The sequence below is a fragment of the Bos indicus genome, chromosome 5 (assembly GCF_029378745.1).
Source record: "Bos indicus isolate NIAB-ARS_2022 breed Sahiwal x Tharparkar chromosome 5, NIAB-ARS_B.indTharparkar_mat_pri_1.0, whole genome shotgun sequence".
NCBI lineage: Eukaryota > Metazoa > Chordata > Mammalia > Artiodactyla > Bovidae > Bos > Bos indicus.
In genome coordinates, this window is record NC_091764.1 from 40,242,592 (window position 1) to 40,265,619 (window position 23,028).

At 38.9% G+C, this 23,028-nt stretch overlaps 1 protein-coding gene across 4 annotated transcripts in view; it reads right to left on the bottom strand.

Annotated features, from left to right (window-relative positions):
- Nucleotides 1-19,672, bottom strand: part of CNTN1 (contactin 1) — a 404,757-nt gene extending 385,085 nt beyond the window's left edge. For 3 of the 4 annotated variants that reach the window (XM_019960785.2, XM_070789264.1, XM_019960786.2), the window contains exon 1: nt 19,526-19,671. The gene's annotated coding sequence lies outside the window, so the exon portion shown is untranslated. Of the gene's footprint in view, nt 1-19,525 lie in introns of all 4 variants that reach the window. The other variant, XM_070789265.1, reaches the window with a different exon arrangement.
- Nucleotides 19,673-23,028: the final 3,356 nt, after the last annotated feature.

Below are 23,028 nucleotides of genomic sequence, written 5' to 3' on the forward strand. Positions count from 1 at the left end.
CAGACCACCTTACCTGCCTCCTGAGATAATTATGTGCAGGTCAAAAAGCAACAGTTAGAACCAGACATCAAACGACTGATTCCAAGCTGAGAAAGGAGTACACCAAGGCTGCATATTGCCACTCCGCTTATTTAACTTATGTACAATACATCACGTAAAATACTAGGCTGGTTGAAGTGCAAGCCAGAATCAAGATTGCCGGGAGAAATATCAATAACCTCAGATATGCAGATGACACCACCCTCATAGCAGAAAGCAAAGAAGAACTAAAAAGCCTCTTGATAAAAGTGAAAGAGGAGAATGAAAAAGTTGGCTTAAAACTCAAACATTCAATAAACTAAGATCATGGCATCCAGTCCCATCTCTTCATGGCAAATAGTTGGGGAAACAATGGAAACAGTGACAGACTTTATTTTGGGGGGCTCCAAAATCACTGCAGATGGTGACTGCAGCCATGAAATTAAAAGATGCTTGCTCTTTGGAAGAAAAGCTATGACCAACATAGACAGCATATTAAAAAGCAGAGACATTACATTGCCAACAAAGATCTGTACAGTCAGAGCTATGGTTTTTCCAGTAGTCATGTATGGATGTGAGAGTTGAACCATAAAGAAGGCTGAGTGCCAAAGAATTGATGCTTTTGAACTGTGGTGTTGAGAAGACTCTTGAGAGTCCCTTGGACTGCAAGGAGATCAAACCAATCTATGGGAAATCAGTCCTGAATGCTCATTGGAAAGATTGATGCTGATGGTGAAGCTCCAATACTTTGGTCACCTGATGTGAAGAACTGACTCACTGAAAAAGACCCTGATGCTTGGAAGATTAAAGGCAGGATGAGAAGGGGATGACAGAGGATGAGATGGTTGGATGGCATCACCAACTCAATGGACATGAGTTTGAGCAAGCTTCAGGAGTTGGTGATGGACAGAGAAGCCTGGTGTGGTGCAGTCCATGGGGTAGCAAAGAGTCAGACATGACTGTGCAATTGAACTGAACTGAACTGATATAAAAGCTGAGTAGAAGCTTTAATGAATCAAATAATGGACAATAACTGGTTTTAAAAAATACATTTCACATATTCAAAAATGATCAATATTGTCATACGCTTGAGCAAAATACTTCCTTGAACAACAGCAGCACTAAAAGGAGACAGAAAGTAAAGAAAGAAACAAATTATGCACACTTGCTATATGTCAGTTATTTGTTGTGACTTTTCAACATTCAATCAATGAACTACCAGAAAGAGAGGAATTTTTATTGCAACTGCAACCTTTCAAATGACAAGGATTAACATTTGAGCACATTTTTACTATGACTAATAAAATCATTTAAACTAGTAGTAATGGCAATCTCCTCTTTACAATTGGTCACTTTGCTATAGTAAAAATGAATTAAAAAATTCTCAGTCTGTTGATGTCAGACATAGGTAGCATTTTATAAAAACCTTCTATTTCAAATACCCCTAAAAATCACTGTACTAATAGACAACATTTTTGGTGATTTGGTCATGCTATAAATGACTATTCTGTAATGCAAACAGGAAACCATCTGTGTTTATGAAATAAGCATGGTGGTATTCTCAGCCATGGCCTAAATAACATCCAAAGTCCAGTGAACTTCTAAGAACTCCCATGAATTTATATGGCTTTTTTACAAGATATATATGTCTTAGCAGAAATCTAGCGCTCAAAGAACCTATGAAAAGATTGGGATGAAAACATATATTTAATTTTCTCTCCTAAATACTTAAAGGGAGTTTTTATAGAACACTAATAGCAAAATGAAGTCAAAATGAAATTATTATGAGAGATGTTAAAAGATGATTTGGAGAGTACAATCCTGCCAATTTGTAGCAATATTTCTTATCAGCAATTATCTAGACATGCTGTTTAAAATCTAGTTAATTTCCACATTTTTGAAATTACAACATCCTCTCATACCTAATATTTATTTTTAACTTCATTAAATTCTCCCAACACATTTAAAAATATTCAATTAAATCACAGTCTTTCTTGGAACCACTGCTTCTAGGGAAAAATACAAAGTAGAGATTTCTTGATCTACTATTTTCTCCTCTTTGGCCATATGTTTTGCTACTTTATAGGCTTCCCAGGTAGCACTAGTGGTAAAGAACCTGCCTGCCCAAGGCAGGAGACCTAGTATATACTCTGTCATATATTAGATTTCTCTCAGTTACTTAAACCAGTCATACTCTTGTAAATGTCCCTGGCATACAGTATTCAATTAACATTGAATCTACTTGTATAAAAGCACTCATCACACAATTTGGGGTTATCTTTTCATCTATTTTCCCCACTTATATTAGAAGCCTCTTGAAGGAAGGAAAAATCTGATTTATTTACTCTACAATGCTTACCACACAGGAGATGTATTTCTGTTTTCTCTCCTTCTCTCTCTCCCTTCTTTCTTCTTTCCTTCCACTAACAAATACAGTATATAATAAATAAAGGAAAAGATATTAATCACATTATTTCTCTCCACTTCTAGCAGAAGATCTACTTTTAGCTCAACTTCATAGATTGTTTACAGGAAACAGTCCTTTTTCATATCTGGAAGCTGTTTTCCCTGAAGAACAAGTAACATTGACAAGGCCATAATTAGGCAAGTGAAAGAGAAAAGGCCCTGCCTGACTAGCTTAATCATTTAAATTACACCTAGAAAATAGATGACAGGCAATATAGCAAACTTACTTTCATATGTATTTTCCTCAATTTAGGAAATGAAGCCACTCACAGTTATAAGAATTGAGTAAATTTCTCAGTAATACATATCTACTAAGTGCCAGAATTTAGATTTAAATCTATGTCTACATATACCTATGGTATATTTTGTTCATATATGCCAGAAATCAACATAATATTATAAAGCAATTATCCTCCAATTAAAAATAAATAAATTTTTTTACAGAGTTAAAATAGAGTTACCATGCTGCTGCTGTGTTGCTTTAGTTGTGTCCAACTCTGTGCGACCCCATAGACGGCAGCCCACCAGGTTCCCCGGTCCCTGGGATTCTCCAGGCAAGAACACTGGAGTGGGTTGCCATTTCCTTCTCCAATGCAGGAAAGTGAAAAGTGAAAGTGAAGTCTCTCAGTCGTATCTGACTCTTCGAGATCCCATGGACTGCAGCCCACCAGGCTCCTCCGTCCATGGGATTTTCCAGGCAAGAGTACTGGAGTGGGGTGCCATTGCCTTCTCTGAGAGTTACCATAGGACCCTACAATTCTACTCTCAGTTATATACCCAAAAGAACTAAAAATATATTCATTGAAAAATGTGTACACATACATTCATGACACTACTATTCACTGTAGCCATAAAGTGGGAACAGCCTAAATGCCCTTCAACTGATAAATGAATAAATAAAATGTAGTATATCCATACAATGAAATATTATTCAGCAATAAAAAGTACTGATATATGCTAAAACATGGATGGACCTTGAAAGCATTATGCTTAGTAAAAGAAGCCAGCTAGAAAAGGACACATTGTGTGATTCCATTTCTATGAAATGTCCAGTATAGGCAAAGTCATAGAGACAGACTATTTCCTAACTAAGTGGTTAGGAAATGGGAGGAACAATTAAGAGTTGTATTTGGGAGTGATGAAATTGTTCTAGAATTCAGTAAATGTGATGGTTGCACAGATAATGAGTACAATAAAAACAACAAAAAAGATTGTATACTTTTAAAAGGTGAATTTTATCATATGATATTGCTTATATGTGGAATCTAAAAAAATAACCAAATGAAATTACAAAACAGTATTAGAGTCACAGATGTAGAAAACAAACTTGTGGTTACAAGTTGGGGGAAACAGTGGAGGGATAAATTGAGAGACTGAGATTGATGTATACATACTACTATATATTCCCTGGTGGCTCAGAGGTTAAAGCATCTGCCTCCAATGTGGGAGACCTGGGTTCAATCCCTGGGTTGGGAAGATCCCCTGGAGAAGGAAATGGCAACCCACTCCAGTACTCTTGCCTGGAGAATCCCATGGATGGAGATCCCTGGTAGGCTACAGTCCTTGGGGTCACAAAGAGTCGGACACGACTGAGCGACTTCACTCACTCACTCACTCATATACAAAATAGATAACTGAAACAGTTCCCTCTACTGTTAGCAGAGGGAAGTCTACTTAAGACTCAATAATGACCTATAAGGAAAAGGGATCTAAAAAAGACTGAATATATGTACATGCATAACTGATACACTTTGCAGTACAGCAGAAACTAATACAACATTGTAAATCAACTATACGCCAATAAAATTTATTTTTTAAAAAGATGAATTTTCTGTAATAAATATATCTCAATTTTTTAAAACTATGTTGTTGAACATCTAGTACTATATTCTTTCCTGCACAAGCAGACATGCTATATATTATATTGAAAAGCTGTAACAAACAATGAAAGTGAGAGAGTTTTTTAGCACTTAAATTTTATCAAAACAACTTAGTGCCAAATTTAATTGAAATATTTTACAATCCCAATAATAGCCAAAAATATTTTACATATAAAGTAAAAAATCTATAGGGAAATATCAAATTTATATTTTATGATGTCATTGGTGCATAGTTGCAAATAATTTATATTATTTTTTTAATAGTGGTTTCATTTAGAAACAAAAACATCTTCTAAAAGTATTTGAAAGACTGATAATACTCAGTACAAGGGAGGAAGAAAAGCAAAAATGTTAGTCACTCAGTCACATTCGACTCTTTGCTACACCATGGACTAACTGTGGCCCACCAGTTTCCTCTGATCATGGAATTCTCCAGGCAAGAATACTGGTGTGGGTAGCCATCCCACTTCTCCAAGGGATTTTTCCAACCCAGGGATCAACCCGGGTCTTCTGCATTGCAGGAGGATTCTTTACCTTCCGAGCCACTTGAGGGAAGCCCATAAGGGAGGATATGCAACAGAGAACATTCTTATTCATGTTACTAAGATTATAAATTGCTATAATGTCTTTGAAGAACAATTTGGAAATACTGATACTCTACAAAAGATGTAACTTTTTGCTAGGAATTTCACTCTAGAAATGTATTAGCGAAGTATTCTAAGGAATGTACAAAAGTACATGTAGAATGGTATTCTTTTGGCATTCTATAAAAAATAATTACAAATAAAGCAAAGATCCAATAAGGGCGACATAAATAAACTGTGTTCCACGCAGAGGGACAGCATGCAAATATGAAAAAAAGATGTGTTAGCACTACAATGTGTGAAAATAAAAATTGGCCAAGAGAAAAAAAGTGATAGAGCACTATACATAATATGATGCATTTTGAAATCTTTTAAAATATATACAAAATATTAAGAATAGTCAGCTCTGTCAGTGGATTTAAAAGAATGAAAAGAGAATCATCATTAAAAATCATATACATATTAAAAATATAGTATGAGATTATTTTTAAGAACAATGTCCAATACATTTGACAATTTAGGTGGGCAAACTCCTAGACAAGTCCAACTTACAAAAAATATTAAATAATACATAGAAAATATGAATAGACATAAAGTAACTGAATTTTTCATAATATATAAAGTAACTGAACTTTTAGTTTAAAATATTGCCAGAGAAAATTTTCTAGTGCCAAATGTCTTCAATAGTTGATTCTACAGAAAATTAAAATGTATCATTCACAAACTCTTACCAGAATAAAAAAAGGTAATATATCTCATCTCATGAGTCCAACCAATGTAAATTTGACATCACCTTAGCCTGAAAAAAGTTATCTACAAAAAAAATCTGATACTTAAAGATGAACTTTTGAGAAATTTTCTTATGAGATAAAGAATGAGTCAATTAACATCATTTCTACTCACCACTGTCCTAGAGCTCTTAGTCAGCATAATAAGTTAAGATGTTTAATAAGTTACAAAGAATGGATAAGAGAAAAATAAACTCATTATTCTCAAATGAATTATTCCCAAAAGAGTCTCTCAGACTCTTTGCCATCTAAGCCACCAGGGAAAAGATTTGCAAATATTTTCTAAGCACTCAAATTCAAAATATATTAATATAAGGAACCACTTATTAATCAATAAACAAAAGACAGATAACAGTAAAGTGGACAAAATCTTTGAATGGTACTCTAAAGCATCATTGCCTTCCCAGGTGTCTCAGTGGCAAAGAGTCTGCCTGACAATGCAGGAGACAAAGGTTCGATCACTCAGTAAGGAAGGTCCCTGGAAAAGAAAATAGCAACCTATTCCAGTATTCTTTCCTGGGAAACCCCATAGACAGAGAAGTCTGACAGGATTACAGCCCATAGGGTCTAAAAGAGTCAGACATGACTTAGTGACTAAAAACCAATAAAACCAAAACACCATATTCAAACAGCCTATATATATAAATATATATAGGCCTTTAATAACATATTAATGAAAAATGAAAATTAAAACCATAATGAAACATCCATCTCCACACTTTCCCACCTACTATAATAGTTTAAGTTAAAAAGACTATTAAAACCAACTGAAGGTAAAGCTAATGAGTAACTTGGAATCTCACACACCAAAGGTTGAACTGGAAGTTGGCTCAACCCCTTGGGAAAATCTAGGAATTTCTACTAATCATTAGTCATTGATTCAGCAACTTAACCTTAGGTTCAGTTCAGTCACTGAGTCATGTCCAACTCTTTGTGACCCTATGGACTGCAGTACACCAGGCATTCCTGTCCATCGCCAACTCCCACAGTTTACTCAAACTCATGTCCATTGACTCGGTGATGTTATCCAGCCATCTCATCCTCTGTCATCCCCTTTGCCTACTGCCTTCAATCTTTCCCAGTATCAGGGTCTTTTCTAGAGAGTCAGTTCTTCTCATCAGGTAGCCAAAGTATTGGAGTTTCAGCTTCAGCGTCAGTCCTTCCAATGAATATTCAGGACTGATTTCCTCTAGGATGGACTGGCTGGATCTCCTTGCAGTGCAAGGGACTCTCAAGAGTCTTCTCCAACACCACAGTTCAAAAGCATCAATTTTTCGGTGCTCACATCCATATATGACTACTGCATAAATGCTTTAACTAGATGAACATTTGTGGGCAAAGTATTGTCTCTACTTTTTAATATGCTGTCTATGGTGGTCATAACTTTTCTTCCAAGGAGCAAGGCTTTTCATTTCATGGCTGCACTAACCATCTGCAGTGATCTTGGAGCCCCCCAAAATAAATTCTGACACCATTTCCACTGTTTCCCCATCAATTTCCCATGAAGTGATGGGACCAGATACCATGGTCTTAGTTTTCTGAATGTTGAGCTTTAAGCCAAACTTTTCACTCTCCTCTTTCACTTTCATCAAGAGGCTCTTTAGTTCTTCTTTGCTTTCTGCCTTAAGGGTGGTGCCATCTGCATATCTGAGGTTATTGATATTTCTCCCAGCAATCTTGATTCCAGCTTGGGCTTCATCCAGTCCAAAATTTTGCATGATGTACTCTGCATATAAGTTAAATAAGCATGGTGACAATATACAGCCTTGATGTACTCCTTTCCCAATTAGTAACCAGTCTGTTGTTTCATGTCCAGTTCTAACTGTTGCTTCTTGACCTGCATACAGATTTCTCAATAGGCAGGTAAAGGTGGTCTGCTATTCCCATCTTTTGAAGAATTTCTGCAGTTTGTTGTGATCCACAGAGTCAAAGGCTTTGGTATAATCAATAAAGTAGAAGTAGACGTTTTCCTGGAACTCTCTTGGTTTTTCAATTAACCAACAGATGTTGGTAATTTGATCTCTGGTTCCTCTGCATATTCTAAATCCAGCTTGAACATCTGGAAGTTCAAAGTTCACATACTGTTGAACCTTGGCTTGGAGAACTTTGAGAATTACTTTGCTAGCATGTGAGATAAATGCAATTGTGCGGTGGTTTGAGCATTCTTTGACATTGCCTTTCTTTGGGATTGGAATGAAAACTGACCTTTTCCAGTCCTGTGGCCACTGCTGAGGTTGCTGGCATATTGAGTGCAGCACTTTCACAGCATCATCTTTTAGGATTTGAAAGAGCTCAACTGGAATTCCATCACCTCCACCTGCTTTGTTCATAGTGATGCTTCTTAAGGCCCACTTGACTTCACATTCCAGGATGTCTGGCTCTAGGTTGATGATCACCATCATCATCATAACCATCATGATTATCTGGGTCATGAAGATCTTTTTGTATAGTTCTTCCGTGTATTCTTGCCACCTCTCAATATCTTCTGCTTCTGTTAGGTCTATAACATTTTTGTCCTTTATTGGGCCCATCTTTGCATGAAATATTCCCTTGGTATCTCTGATTTTCTTGAAGAGCTCTCTAGTCTTTCCCACTCTATTGTTTTCCTCAATTTCTTTACATGGATCACTGAGGAAGGCTTTCTTATCTCTCCTGCTATTCTTTGGAACTCTGCATTCAAATGGGTATATCTTTCCTTTTCTCCTTTGTCTTTCAAATCTCTTCTATTCACAGCTATTTGTAAGGCCTCCTCAGACAATCATTTTGCCTTTTTTGCATTTATTTTCCTTGGGGATGGTCTTGATCTCTGCCTCTTGACAATGTCGTAAACCTCTGTCCATAGTTCTGCAGGCAGTCTGTCTATCAGATCTAATCCCTTCCACTGTATAATCATAAGGGATTTGATTTAGGTCATACCTGAATGGTCTGATGATTTTCCCTACTTTCTTCAATTTAAGTCTGAATTTGGCAATAAGGAGTCGTGGTCTGTGCCACAGTCAACTCCCTGTCTTGTTTTTGCTGACTGTGTAGAACTTCTCCATTTTTGGTTGCAAAGAATATAATCAATGTGATTTTGGTATTGACCATCTGGTGATGGTCACATGTAAAGCCTTCTCTTGTGTTGTTGGAAGAGGGTGTTTGCTATGATCAGTGTATTCTCTTGGCAAAACTCTATTAGCCATTGACTTGCTTCATTTCGTACTCCAAGGCCAAATTTGCCTGTTACTCCAGGTATCTCTTGACATCCTACTTTTGCATTCCAGTCCCCTATTAATGAAAAGGACATCTTTTGGGGGTGTTAGTTCTAGAAAGTCTTGTAGCTCTTCATAGAACCATTCAACTGCAACTTCTTCAGCATTACTGGTTGGGGCACAGACTTGGATTGCTCTGATATTGAATGGTTTGCCTTGGAAACGAACAGAGATCATGCTGTTGTTTTTGAGACTGCATCGAAGTACTGCATTTTGGACTCTTGTTGACTATGACGGCTACTCCATTTCTTCTAAGGGATTCTTGATGACAGTAGTATATATAATGGTCATCTGAGTTAAATTCACCCATTCCAGTGTATTTTAGTTCACTGAATCCTAAAATGTCAATGTTCACTCTTGCCATCCCGTTTGACCACTTCCAATTTGCCTTGATTCATCGACCTAGCATTCCAGTTTCCTATGCAATATTGCTCTTTACAGCATCGGACTTTACTTCCATCACCAGGCACATCCACAATTGGGTGTTGTTTTTTCGCTGGCTCCATTTCTTTATTCTTTCTGAAGTTATTTCTCCAGTGATTTCCAGTAGCATATTGGGCACCTACCAACCTGGTGAGTTCATCTTTCAGTGTCCTATCTTTTTTGCCTTTTCATACTGTTCATTGGGTTCTCAAGGCAAGAATATTGAAGTGGTTTGCCTTTCCCTTCTCCAGTTCACCACGTTTTTTCAGAACTCTCCACCATGACCCATCCATCTTGGGTTTTTTAGAGTTTTCTTTGCTGGGTCTTTCTGACTGCCACCCCATTGGTGCATAAAACTGATAGACAAAGAAGGGAAGCTTAGGGGAAAAAAATCTGTTGAAGTACAGGCTGTGCGGCAGCGATATGGTACAGAAGCGGCTTTGGGGAGATACCCCATGTCCAAGGGCAGAGAAGCCCCAGCAAGATGGTAGGTGCTGGAGCAGCGGTTGCGTCGCACTCAAGCAACTGTGAGGAGATACCCCACATCCAAGAACAAAGGAGAAGCCCCAGAAAGACAGTAGAAAGGGTGAAATCACGTTTAGAATCAAACCCCATACCCGCTAGAAACGGTCAGAGGGCTCAAACAAACCTTGTGCACACCAGGACCCAGAGACCCCACAAAGACTGAGACAGAACTGTGTTTGAGCATTCCCTGTGGAGGTATGGGTCAGCAGTGGACTGCTGCAGGGCCAACGGCTCTGGGTGCAGCAGACTTGGATATAGCATACGCCTTCTCAGAGGAGGTCGCCATTAACCCCACCATAGAGCCACCAGAACTTATACAGGACTGGGAAATAGTCTCTTGGAGGGCACAAACAGAACCTCATATGCACCAGGACTCAGTAGAAAGGAATAGCGACCCCACAAAAGACTGACCCAGACTTGCCCGTAAGTGTCCAGGAGTCTCTCGCGGAGGTGTGGGTTGGTGATGATCTGATGTGGGTTGGGGGCACTGAGTGTAGCATTGCATGCATGGGACCTTTTAAAGGAGGTCGCCATTATCTTCATTACCTCCAGCAAAGTTTGGCCCCAGGTAAATAACAGGGAGGTAACACAGCTCCATCCATCAAAAGAAAATTGCATTAAAGATTTACTGAACATGGCCCCCCGCCCATCAGAACAAGACCTAATTTCCCCCTCAGTCAGTTTCTCCCATCAGGAAGCTTCCATAAGCCTCTTGCCCTTCTCCATCAGAAGGCAGACAGAATGGAAACCACAATCACAGGAAACTAATCTTAGGTATATCTTAGCAAAAAATGCATATACATACATGCACTACAAAAGGCATATAAAAGGATGTATGATTATAAGAAAACTATTACACAAAACTGAAAACAACCTAGACATCTAACAGGTAGAAGAGATAGGTCTGTGTTGGAGTACAATGGAATTTTACAGAACAACAAAAATGAATTATTATTACATTCAAAACATGGATATATCTCAACAAAAAGACTGAGCAAAAGAAATCTGATACAAAAAAAGTCACATATGGTATGATTCTGTCTATACAAATTTCAAAAACAGGCAGAACAATTCTATGGTCTTGAAGTTAGAATTAGTGATTACTTTTGTGAAAGAACAAGGTGGTAATGATTGCTGGAAGAGGCGGTTTTGGGTATTGACAAAGTTCTTTATTCAGAACTGAATCTTGATATCATGACTCTTTTCTGTGTGATTTGCTATATTTCTGTTATTCCAACAAAAGTTTTTTTTTTTTTTTTTTTTTTTTTTAATGAAAGCAATGCAATGTTTTATTAAAAGTAGATGTCTTAGTTTCATCATCATACCAAATAATTTTGGGGGGAAAAAAGTGAGTTAATTTTCTAGCACCAAAAAATATCTTCATGACCCAGATAACCACGATGGTGTGATCACTCACACAGAGCCAGACATCCTGGAATGCAAAGTCAAGTGGGCCTTAGGAAACATTTCTATGAACAAAGCTAGTAGAGGTGATGGAATTCTAGTTGAGTTCTTTCAAATCCTGAAAGATGATGCTGTGAAAATGCTGCACTCAATATGCCAGCAAATTTGGAAAACTCAGCAGTGGCCACAGGACTGGAAAAGGTCAGTTTTCATTCCAATCCTAAAGAAAGGCAATGCCAAAGAATGTTCAAACTACCGCACAATTGCACTCATCTCACACACTAGCAAAGTAATGCTCAAAATTCTCCAAGCCAGGCTTCAGCAGTACATGAACCATGAACTTCCAGATGTTCAAGCTGAATTTAGAAAAGGCAGAGAGGAACCAGAGATCAAATTGCCAACATCTGTTGGATCATTGAAAAAGCAAGAGAGTTACAGGAAAACGTCTATTTCTGCTCCACTGACTACACCAAAGACTTTGACTATTGACTGTGTGCATCACAACAAACTGTGGAAAATTCTTCAAGAGATAGGAATACCAGACCACCAGACCTGCCTCTTGAGAAATCTGTATGCAGGTCAAGAAGCAACAGTTAGAACTGGACATGGAACAACAGACTGGTTCCAAATAGGAAAAGGGGTATGTCCAGGCTGTATATTGTCACTCTGTTTATTTAACTTATATGCAGAATACATCATGTGAAATGTTGGACTGGATGAAGCCCAAGCTGGAATCAAGATTGCCAGGAGAAATATCAATAACCTCAGATATGCAAATGACACCACCCTCGGCAGAATGTGTAGAAGAACTAAAGAGTCTCTTGATGAAAGTGAAAGAGGAGAGTGAAAAAGTTGGCTTAAAACTCAACATTCAGAAAACGAAGATCATGGCATCCGGTCCTGTCACTTCATGGCAAATAGAGGGAGAAACAATGGAAACAGTGAAAGACTTTATTTTTGGGGGCTCCAAAATCACTCCAGATGGTGGCTGCAGCCATAAAATTAAAAGATGCTTGCTCCTTGGAACGAAAGCTATGATCAATCTGGACAGGATATTAAAAAGCAGAGACGTTACTTTGCCAACAAAGTTCTATCTAGTCAAAGGTATGGTTTTTTTTCAGTAGTCATGTATGGATTGCGAGAGTTTGACCATAAAGAAAGTTGAGTGCCAAAGAATTGATGCCTTTGAACTGTGGTGTTGGAGAAGACTCTTGAGAGTCCCTTGGACTGCAAGGAGATTCAAACAGTGTATCCTAAAGAAATCAGTTCTGAATATTCATTGGAAGGACTGATGCTGAAGCTGAAACTCCAACACTATGGCCACCTGATGAGAAAAACTGACTCACTAGAAAAGACCCTGATGTTGGGAAAGATTGAAAGCAGGAGGGGAAGGGGATGACAGAGGATGAGATGGTTGGATGGCATCACCAACCTAATGGACATGAGTTTGAATAAGCTCCAGGAGTTGGTGATGGACAGGGAAGCCTGGCGTGCTGCAGCCCATGGGGTCATAAAGAGTCGGACATGACTGAGCAACTGAACTGAACTGAAATGAACTGATGCTTTACAAACTCCCAGAGTCCATACCAATCAAAGGTTTTTTATTAAGTGAAGAGAAAGAGAATTCAATTTACCAGTATTTAGTTCATCACAGCTAAACTTATATATCTACATTATCCATGTAACTATACATTTATTCCTTCTTCTAAAATGGAGAATTAAGAATTACCTACTGATTTAGCATTTGTGTTACTCAATGTCCTAAGCATGCCTTATCTTGACAAACAATTGAGTGAGAGTTGCTGTGTCATGTCCAACTCTCTGTGACCCCATGGACTATGCTGCTGCAGCTGCCAAGTCGCTTCAGTCGTGTCTGACTCTGTGGGACCCCATGGACTGCAGCCTACCAGGCTTCTCCGTCCATGGGATTCTCCATGCAAGAACACTGGAGTGGGTTGCCATTTCCTTCTCAAATGCATGAAAGTGGAAAGTGAAAGTAAAGTCACTCAGTCGTGTCTGACTCTTAGTGACCCCATGGACTGCAGCCCACCAGGCTCCTCCATCCATGGGATTTTCTGGGCAACAGTACTGGAGTGGGGTGCCATTGCCTTCTCCCTCCCATGGACTATACAGTTGATGAAATTCTCTAGGCCAGAATACTGGAATCGGTAGCCTTTCCCTCTTCAGAGGATCTTCCCAATCCAGGGATTGAACCCAAGTCTCCTGCATTTTAGGTGGATTCTTTATCAGCTGAGCCACAAGGGAAGCCCAAGAATACTAGAGTGGGTAACCTATCCCTTCTCCAGTAGATCTTCCCAACCCAGGCATCAAATCAGGGTCTCCTGCATTGCAGGTGGATTCTTTACCAACTGAGCCATCAGGGAAGCCCTATCTTGACAAATTACTTATTAAAAGATTCTTTATCTGTCTTGCTGTATAAATCAACAAACCCAGCAATCATTGAAAAATTAAGAAGATTGACATAGCTTCTAGTTTTATTTCTTATTTCCAAGGTAGAAATATAAATCTGTAATCTTCTGACATCTTAAAAAGGTACTTAGTCTTAACCTTCTTTAAATTCATTTATTCAGAAATATACATCAGTGTCTTCACTGGGCCCAAAGAGGAATAAGGCATTGGCCCTGTCCTCAAGGGTTTACAATAGGGGTAACAAGCAAGTAAATAGTCAGTTATAATACAGTATTGTAAGTTCTATGGTTAGGATACCCACAGGTTATTATGAATGCACTGAATAAGAGTTAAAACTTAGCCTGGAAATTTTGGAAAGTCTTCCTTAAGATGGTGGCAGCTGACCTGAGCCTTAAAGAGGTGAGGCAAACAACTACATGGCAGACAAGGAGACAGAAAATGTCTGGCAGGAAATAGAATATGGAGAGGAAGTGGAGTTTGGGAAAATAGAGGAAGAATATATAAATAAGATGAAATACTAAAAGTTTAGTATGATTGGCACTGTGGAATATTGGAGATGGAAGAAACTGGAATGATGAGGAAATGAATTTATCGAAGTAAACAAGGACCACTTAAAAATGACATTAGGTCCTTAATTAAGAAAAAGACTTAAAGAACTTCAGGCAGTTTGTTATTTAAGAAAGAGAGAGAAAAAACTCTACCAAAAATTCTTCAGCAGAGGAGGTACCTGTTGAGATTGGTTTCAGAAAGAGAACTGATAGTGCAGAGAATGTGCTTGAGAAGACTACAGGACAGTGGGACTGAAGTAGGGGCTCTGAACTCTGAACATCCTCAGAATATCCTCATTTCCTACATAGGAAACAAAGGTTTAAAGAAATTAAGTAACTTGCCCTGAATCACACAGTTTGTAAGTGGCTGAGCTAGGTCTCAAGCAAAGCTCTGAATATTCTAAAATGTGTGCTTTCAAGGACCTTAGAAAATGCCTCTGAGGAAAAGAAATGAATGTGACAAACCCTAAGCACTTAGAGAATAGCAACAAACCAAACAATGTAGGAAAAGCAATGACAGAGTCAAGTCTACATCATCAAATCAAGTACAGGGGTGAGCAATTATCCAGTGAATTAAGGACCATCTGGATAATCCTGGCAAAAGCAGATTTAGTGTCTGAGTCATTCAGATAATTGTGCAAACAATGTGCCCTTCTCTGGCTGAGTAACCTGGTCATTAATATCTTCCATAGTACATTCTGCCCTGTGGCACTTTTGAAATGGACAACGGTAGCTCAGAAAGAATTAAGGTACTATTCACTTCATGGGAAAGCCACATAAATAATAATGGGATCTCAACAGACTGTGAGCGTATTTTACACATCCCCAAGAGAGGCATTTCACACAGAGATACATGATATACATAAGCCAAATCCCACTTCAAAGAAGGAAAAATTTCAGCAAAAGCACTCTCAATGCATGTTGTTATATTCAATTCTTTGCAGGTAGCAGAAAGTTTTATGGGCCTTAAAGCAATGAAAAATATCACTGCAAATAGATTTATAGATTAAATTACAGTAAGGTTATAAATTTCTGTATGTTCAACATAAAAAAAGAAAGGGGAAAATAACAGGGTGAGGAAAATTTTCAGTTTATATCAGATTTGTTATTATATGAAGAAACTATGAATACCTCAACAGAGAAATAGTCAAGTAAAATCCACAAATAAAAAAATACAAAGAGAAGATAAAGGTTTGAGAAGTGAAAATATGTCAAACTCATTCAGAATCATAGAGACACAACTCAAAGAATGATTAGATATATAATTTTGACTACAAAATAGTCACAGTTGTTTTAACCATAATACCAAGTGTTATGAGATTACAGCCAATCAGTTTAAACTGAGTATCAATTTGTGCATGTTTTTTTTTTTGTTTTTTGTTTTTTTTTTGTAAGAGCAATTTTGGAAGTAGCATTTACAGTCTGGAAATATTTATACATTTGATCCAATAACATCTAAGAAGTTATAGTAAAGAAATGATCTGAAAGGTAAAGACTAATGAGTATCTACGTTCATTTCCGCAAGTGTGAAAAACGAAACTATCTAAAGGCTTTGTTACAAAAAAAAAACGGCAGCCATAAAAGAACATGCTTAGTAAGAATATTAAATGAAATAAATGAATATTTATGGTGTGTTGTTATGCTAGAAAAAAGCTGAATGCCAAAATGCATATTCACTGTAAATTCAGATCTGTAAATTTAAAATATGTATGCATATTCATAAAAATAAAACTATAAGGTTGATAGTAGATCTCTGTGCATGATGATACTATCTTGATTTCCAATTTTTCTTGAATGATCCTGTATTTCCTTATAACTCTAAAAAGCTATAATTTAACATTTAAATTTAATACTAGATGAATATTCTTTCAAATACAATTTTATACAGCAAGTCATTTAGACAACCATAGTGAAATAATGCCCCATCCTCCATCTGCTATATTTCCAAGTTCATACAACTGGTATTTCCTGTTCTAAGGATTTGAACCCATGTATTCTTGCTCCAAAGCCAGTGCTCTTCAAGATACAAATTAAAAGCACAGTGAAAAATTCAAAGCAGAGTTGAATCAATAAGGAACATTAAAAATACATTATATCAATAATAATATTTGGCATCTCAGATTTAAGCAGAGAAACTTATACACAGGGATATTTGATAACTGCACTAATGGAGTCATGCAATGACAGATGAAACTGGTATTAAGGAAAACAGAAAAATACAAATTAGATTTAGAATAGAAATGAAATAAATTAAACTGAATAGATGGTGGGCATCTGGAAGTAGACAAAAGAAAAAAAAATGATCACAAATCAGAAAAGCCTAGAAAACTGCAGTATCCTTTGCTAAAAGCCAGTTTAAGGATGAAGATTATTGATGGCGGAAAAGTGAAAAAAAAAATTTGTTTTCTCTAAATACATTATCATTACTATAAACAGTATTTCTTCTTCTAGTAGCTACTGTCTCAATTTCAAGGAGGAGATGGACAATATGGCAGAAATGTCAGATTAAAAGAGAATAAAATGAATGCACCACTAAAAAAAAATTGAAGACTGGCCTTGAGGAAGGACTTACTGATGACTTAAAGAGGATAAGTTCTAGATATGACACAGACCATGGCCAATTTATCATTAGAAATGGATGGACCTTGTTGATCTCTTTTTTAATAATGCATGTGGGATGGCATGTTTTGCGTGGAGAAATATGGATTATCTATTTTTCAACTTTGTCTCAAGGGGAAGAAGATATCAGAGAATCCATAGAATAATATGTACGTCTTCATAACCTCTACTGGAAAATAGAATCATTCTGTGGAAGAATATAGAAACGTCTCATGTCATTCATTCCTCCCCATGGAGAGAATAATGGAGTCAAAGAAGTTTCCAAAATTCGTTCCCATCACAGAGCCTTCTATCAATTAATAGATTACCCCAAACCACTGCTGCATTCATCCAAACAATTCCTTATGATGATATTTCCTCAGTAAGAATCTTTGAGCCTCCTTTGAACTGTGTTCATCTTGATGTATACACAAATTATGTATATATGGTCTTTTTCTACAAAGTACATACTAATTAGAAGACAAATCAGACATACAAATAATAAATAATTAAACCAATCAAATGATACTTAGTGTCTGAATAACTGAATAACCTTGGCCTATCTTGTTTTTCTTTAACTTTTTATTTTATATTGCCATGTAGCTGATTAACAATGCTGTGATAGTTTCAGGTGGGACAGCAAAGGGACTCATATCCATTCTCCCGCCAGTATGCCCTCCCATCCAACCTTGGCCTATACTGTTAGTGATAACAATATTGATCAAGTTTTGTTACCAGGACCAATAAACCATGGGACACTGAAGTATTCTATTTGATGGCAAACTGCTATGCAATTAATTCACAGTAGGTTTTCGAATGTTAGGGTTGAAATAGTGGATTTGGGAAAGATTTTAAACAAATTATTTCTGTCCTCAAAATCTTAGTTTACTCATCTAAGAAAATGGAAAGGTTATCACCAAAATTAAATAATTCCCGTCAATGGAGAAATAAATGCAAAGAAAGTCCATGTAGTGCAAATAGATTTGATATAAAACAACAGCAAAAGTTTAAATATCAAATCTATAAGTAAAATTTGTACAAAAAATATATCAAAATTACCTTCTGAGGTTCTAAAGGTCCCTTAGTTTCATATCCTATAAAATGTGTGGGTCAATTCCCCCAGATTCCAAATACTGTCAACTGCAACTTACCAAATAAATTTACCATCAAACAATCAAGATACAGACACAAGCATCCCAGATATGATTCATATTTATTTGATATGTATGCTACATTTCATGCTGATAAGCTACACTGTGAAGCTGAAAATGCAGGGAAATGGATGAAGATCAAACAGCACTCCAAGAATGTATTCAAAATAATATTTGGAAATATTGATCTTCATGGGCAACACAAAAATATTATTTTATGCAAGGTTTCCTCAGTCTGAGTGCATCTTCTCTGGCTTTTCCCCCAATGGAGAATTTGATTCCCTCTTTCCCCTCCCACTCAGTGTTTCCAGATTGCTTCAGAAGGCCAAGCCAGCCTGCTCAGCAGCCGGCAAACAGGGCTGGGTGTGCAGGAGCTATATATAGCTCCACCTTGGAGATATGCACACACAAGTATATGTACAAATGCCCATGCTGGATGGGGCATGAATAAATAGGAAGAGGTTACAGCTCCTCCCATCTTCCTTCTTCCCATCACCCGAATGTTTGAGTAATTTTCAAAGCAGGGTGTCATCAGACCCTGGTAGTGATGCAGCGTCCAATTTCTCTGCAATTCTTCTGCTTACTGATTCCAGCAATCTGACTCTAGCAGGAACCGGCACTGGGCCAACACCTACTACCCAGATGTGGTCAGCCAGGGAGGCTGCCTTGCAGCCCCTGGGAGCCATCCTGGCACAATTACTTAACTCTCTGGGAATCCCCCAGGATAAACCCATCTTTTAAAAACTAGGATAGACAACGCCACGCTAGGAGAGAAGAGGCCAAGCCTTCCCTGCCTCTCCCCTCCTCAAGTCTGCAGCAAATAGGGGAGAAGGACTGATGTCTTCTCAATGAAGATGTAATTAATTGGAAAATGCCCCTCGAGTTGCAGGTTTTTTCCCCAACCCCCCACTCCCCAAGGGCCAGGGAGAAAACAAGTCCCCTTTCCTCGCAGCGCAACCATTCCCAGTTTTTCAGGGTTGTGCTAGTCTAGAGACAAGGTAGGAGAGAGGAATCGAGCGGGTGCGGACAGGCGTGGGGAGGAGCAGACGCTCATCTCAGTTTAGGAAGACCTGGGTTACCGGCTGCTGACATGTCTGCTCCCCCAGACCCTCCCCCGCCCCGGGCGACTTGGCACCTCTTGGGCTCATCGCCCGCGGTGTCGGCCGCAGCCTCTGAGAGGAAAGTTGACGAGAGGAGACGGGGGCTCTGTCCCCTTTCCCAAGGCACTACCGCCTGCCCTGCCCGTCACCCCGGGCTCCCGGAGCCCGCACCCCTTCACCGACACTCCCTTCACCCAGCCCTTCCTGCCGTCCTTCTCAACGAGAGCTGCGGAGACCGCAGGAGATCTGGGGGTGACGAGGGCGGGGCGGGGCTGGGGGAAGGGGAAGGGAGGCAACAGCCGCAGGAAAATACGCATTCTTTATTCTGTCTGCAAAGAAGGGAAAGTCCTGCCTCCTACCTGTTCCCTGCTTCTGCTCGCCTCGGCGTGGCACAGCTGGACCATAACCTACAGGTTTCCCACTTCCGCCGCAAACACCTGGGAGCGCATCTCCCCACCCGGCGCCCCTACTCGCCTCGGCCGAGCCCACCCCAGCTACTTGACAGCAGAAGCCGGGCCTTTTAGAGCGGTTATTGGAGCGGCAAGGAAAGTGGGGCGGGCACTAGAGAGAAAGCCGCGTGTCTGATTGGGCAAACGGGATGTCACTCATCCCAGGACCAGGGCTTGCTGCGGAACAGGGTAGCTGCTGCTAGACCCAACCGCAAGGGTCTCTGCAGTCCCTGGAACCAAACCCTGCAGCCACTGGATCCGTGACCCCTAAGAGGGGGAAACTGGGTTGTTGACTTGTCATCTGAGACCCCAAGAGGGAGGGAGGGACCAGGCAGAACCAGACACCCAGTACTTTCCAGGGCTTTCCTGAAGGGACCATCTGCTCTGGAAGATTTGACAGGCCAAAATATTAGCAGCAGTGAGTGCCTAGATAGAGAGGCACGAACTTCGGCAACGAATGAAGCTAAATAGAAAAATACATATAATTACGTGGAAAAAAAATAATAAGAAAAGGAAAAATCTTGAAGATTTTGTTTCGAGTTTCTTTTTTTTTTTTTTCCCCCTAAATGTAACATGGCAGTTTTTCGTGAAGGGAAATAAGGTTGAACATCTCATTCTATAGAGGAGGGAGACTCCAAAATATCCCCTGGCAGGAACAATGTTTTAGAAGGGAAAATGTTGCAATAATCACCTCTTAAAAAAAATTAAAGGAAGGCAATTAAGGTTAAACTGCTTAAGAGACTTGCCTTGGGCAGTTCATTTAATGGCAAAAGTTTTCAAACAATTACCACCAGACTGATAATCAATCTGTTCCCTTTCTACTGATTGTGATTCTTTTGTGCTCAAACTGAGAAGCAGAGGGTGGATAAGCCAACTCAAACCTACATGATCCCAAGTCTGCCTTTTAGGTGAATGATCAGATCAGATCAGTCGCTCAGTTGTGTCCGACTCTTTGCGACCCCATGAATCGCAGCGCGCCAGGCCTCCCTGTCCATCACCAACTCCCGGAGTTCACTCAGACTCATGTCCATCGAGTCAGTGATGCCATCCAGCCATCTCATCCTCTGTCACCTTTAGGTGAATGAGAAGGATAGTAAAACCATTTTCTGCCTGCCCACTTTTATCTCTGCCATTGGTCTAGGTGGAGTCAGAAAGTCCTGGAATTCAAGCCATTGCTCAGATTAGGGATAATCATAGAATATCACAAGTCAAATTGGGGGTAAGGAGGCATCTTATTCTAATGCCATATAAGGAAACAGTCTTCTTGACAGGCTGCCTTCTTTCTGCAAAGAGCCAAGTTCTTCATCCACCTAAATTAAGTAGTTGTCTTAACTAGTGCAGAGCATGACAGAGCTTGCATTCTCAGAGCTTATGATGGGCCTGGGTCACTGGACAACTGTAGAGAAGATGACATTGTTATTAAAATGCTAAGCAAGTGTAGGCTCTTAGCTTCATACTTAAGGTTGTCATCACTGTTAAGCCAGATTCTTCATAAAATGTTCTCTTCATGAAACTGGAGGAATTAAATTAATTTATTTGGAAAGCAGAAGGGATCTTAGACATAATTTATAGTGAACAATAGACAAGATTCTTATGTCAAGAACCCTCTTAACACTAATAGAAATAACTAAAATTCAATGGCAAATTTCAAGATCCCATCATTCATATTTCCACATAATATTCCCATTAGTCTTGTGCCTTCACCTAGGCACCCATACCAATTATGTCATTGAACTGGACAAATTATTCATGACTTACTGCATTTATTGAGCACTTAATTTGTGCCACATCTTGTGTTAGGTGTTAGGGAATAAAGTAAGAATAATCCACTGAGCTTATTAAAGAGGGACTCAGGAAGCAATTAAGATAGTAAAATATTGTAGAAGAAGTGTACATAGTCAGTACTAACATCTTTTGATCCCTGAGCATATATTGAGTCACAATCAATTCTAGCACACCCTTCTCTAGATTTAAGCAGTGAGAAAGCATAGTATCAAAGAAAAATACTGAGCACTGAGGTTAGCATGGAAGTTGAAATTGAAAGTGAAAAGATTGCTAAAGAATTCTATTATATCTTCATTGTTTCATTCCTTCATTTCTTTGATAAATATTACTATTGTAAACATGGCAATGAATGAAGTGTGTGCACACACACAATTTGGGAACACTATTAGGTTAAGTCTATTTGGTCACAGGTGCATAGAGCAAATTGTCTCCAGGTTGTTGGTTATTATCTCAGGGATAAAACCTCCATGTCTGTTTCTGGAGTACATGTTTTCCCATGTATGTGAATATATCACAAGTACCTGCTGCAGTATCTGCTACTTCTGCTTTACTGACTACACCAAAGCCTTTGACTCTGTGGGTCACAACAAACTGTGGAACATTCTTAAAGAGATAGGAGTACCAGAAAACCTTACCTGCATCCTGAGAAGCCTATATGCAGGTCAAGAAGCAATAGTTAGGACTCGACATGGAACAACGGACTGGTTCCAAATTGGGAAAGGAGCATGTCAAGCATATTGACAAGCATATTGTCATCTTGCTTATTTAACTTATATGCAGAATACATCATGCAAAATGCCAGACTGGATAAAGCACAAGCTGGAATCAAGATTGCCGGGAGAAATATCAATACACTCAGATATGCAGTTGACATCATCCTTATGGCAGAAAGCAAAGAGGAACTAAAGAGCCTCTTAATGAAAGTGAAAGAGGAGAGTGAAAAAAAAGCTGGCTTAAAACTCAGCAATCAAAAAACTAAGATCATGGCATCCAGACCCATCACTTCATGGCAAATAGATGGGAAAACAATGAAAGCAGTGACAGACTTTATTTTCTTGGGCTCCAAAATCACTGCAGGTGGTGACTGCAACCATGAAATTAAAAGACACTTGCTTCTTGGAAGAGAAGCTATGACCAACCTAAATAGCATATTATAAAGAAAAGACAAAATTTTACTGACAAAGGTCCACCTAGTCAAAGCTATGGTTTTTCCAGTAGTCATGTATGGCTGTGAGAGTTGGACCATAAAGAAAGCTGAGCAGTGAAGAATTGGTGCTTTTGAACTGTGGTGTTGGAGAAAACTCTTGAGAGTCCCTTGGACTTCAAGGAAATCAAATCAGTCACTCCTAAAGGAAATCAATCTTGAATATTCATTGGAAGGACTGATGCTGAAGCTGAAACTCCAATACTTTGGTCACCTGTTGCAAAGAGTTGACTGCTTAGAAAAGACCCTGATGCTGGGAAGGATTAAAGACAGGAGGAGAAGGAGATGACAGAGAATGAGATGGTTGGATGGTATTACTGAATTGATGGACATGAGTTTGAGCAAGCTCCAGGAGTTGGTGATGGACAGGGAATCCCTGGCATGCTGCAGTCCATGCAGGCACAGAGTCAGACATGACTGAGTG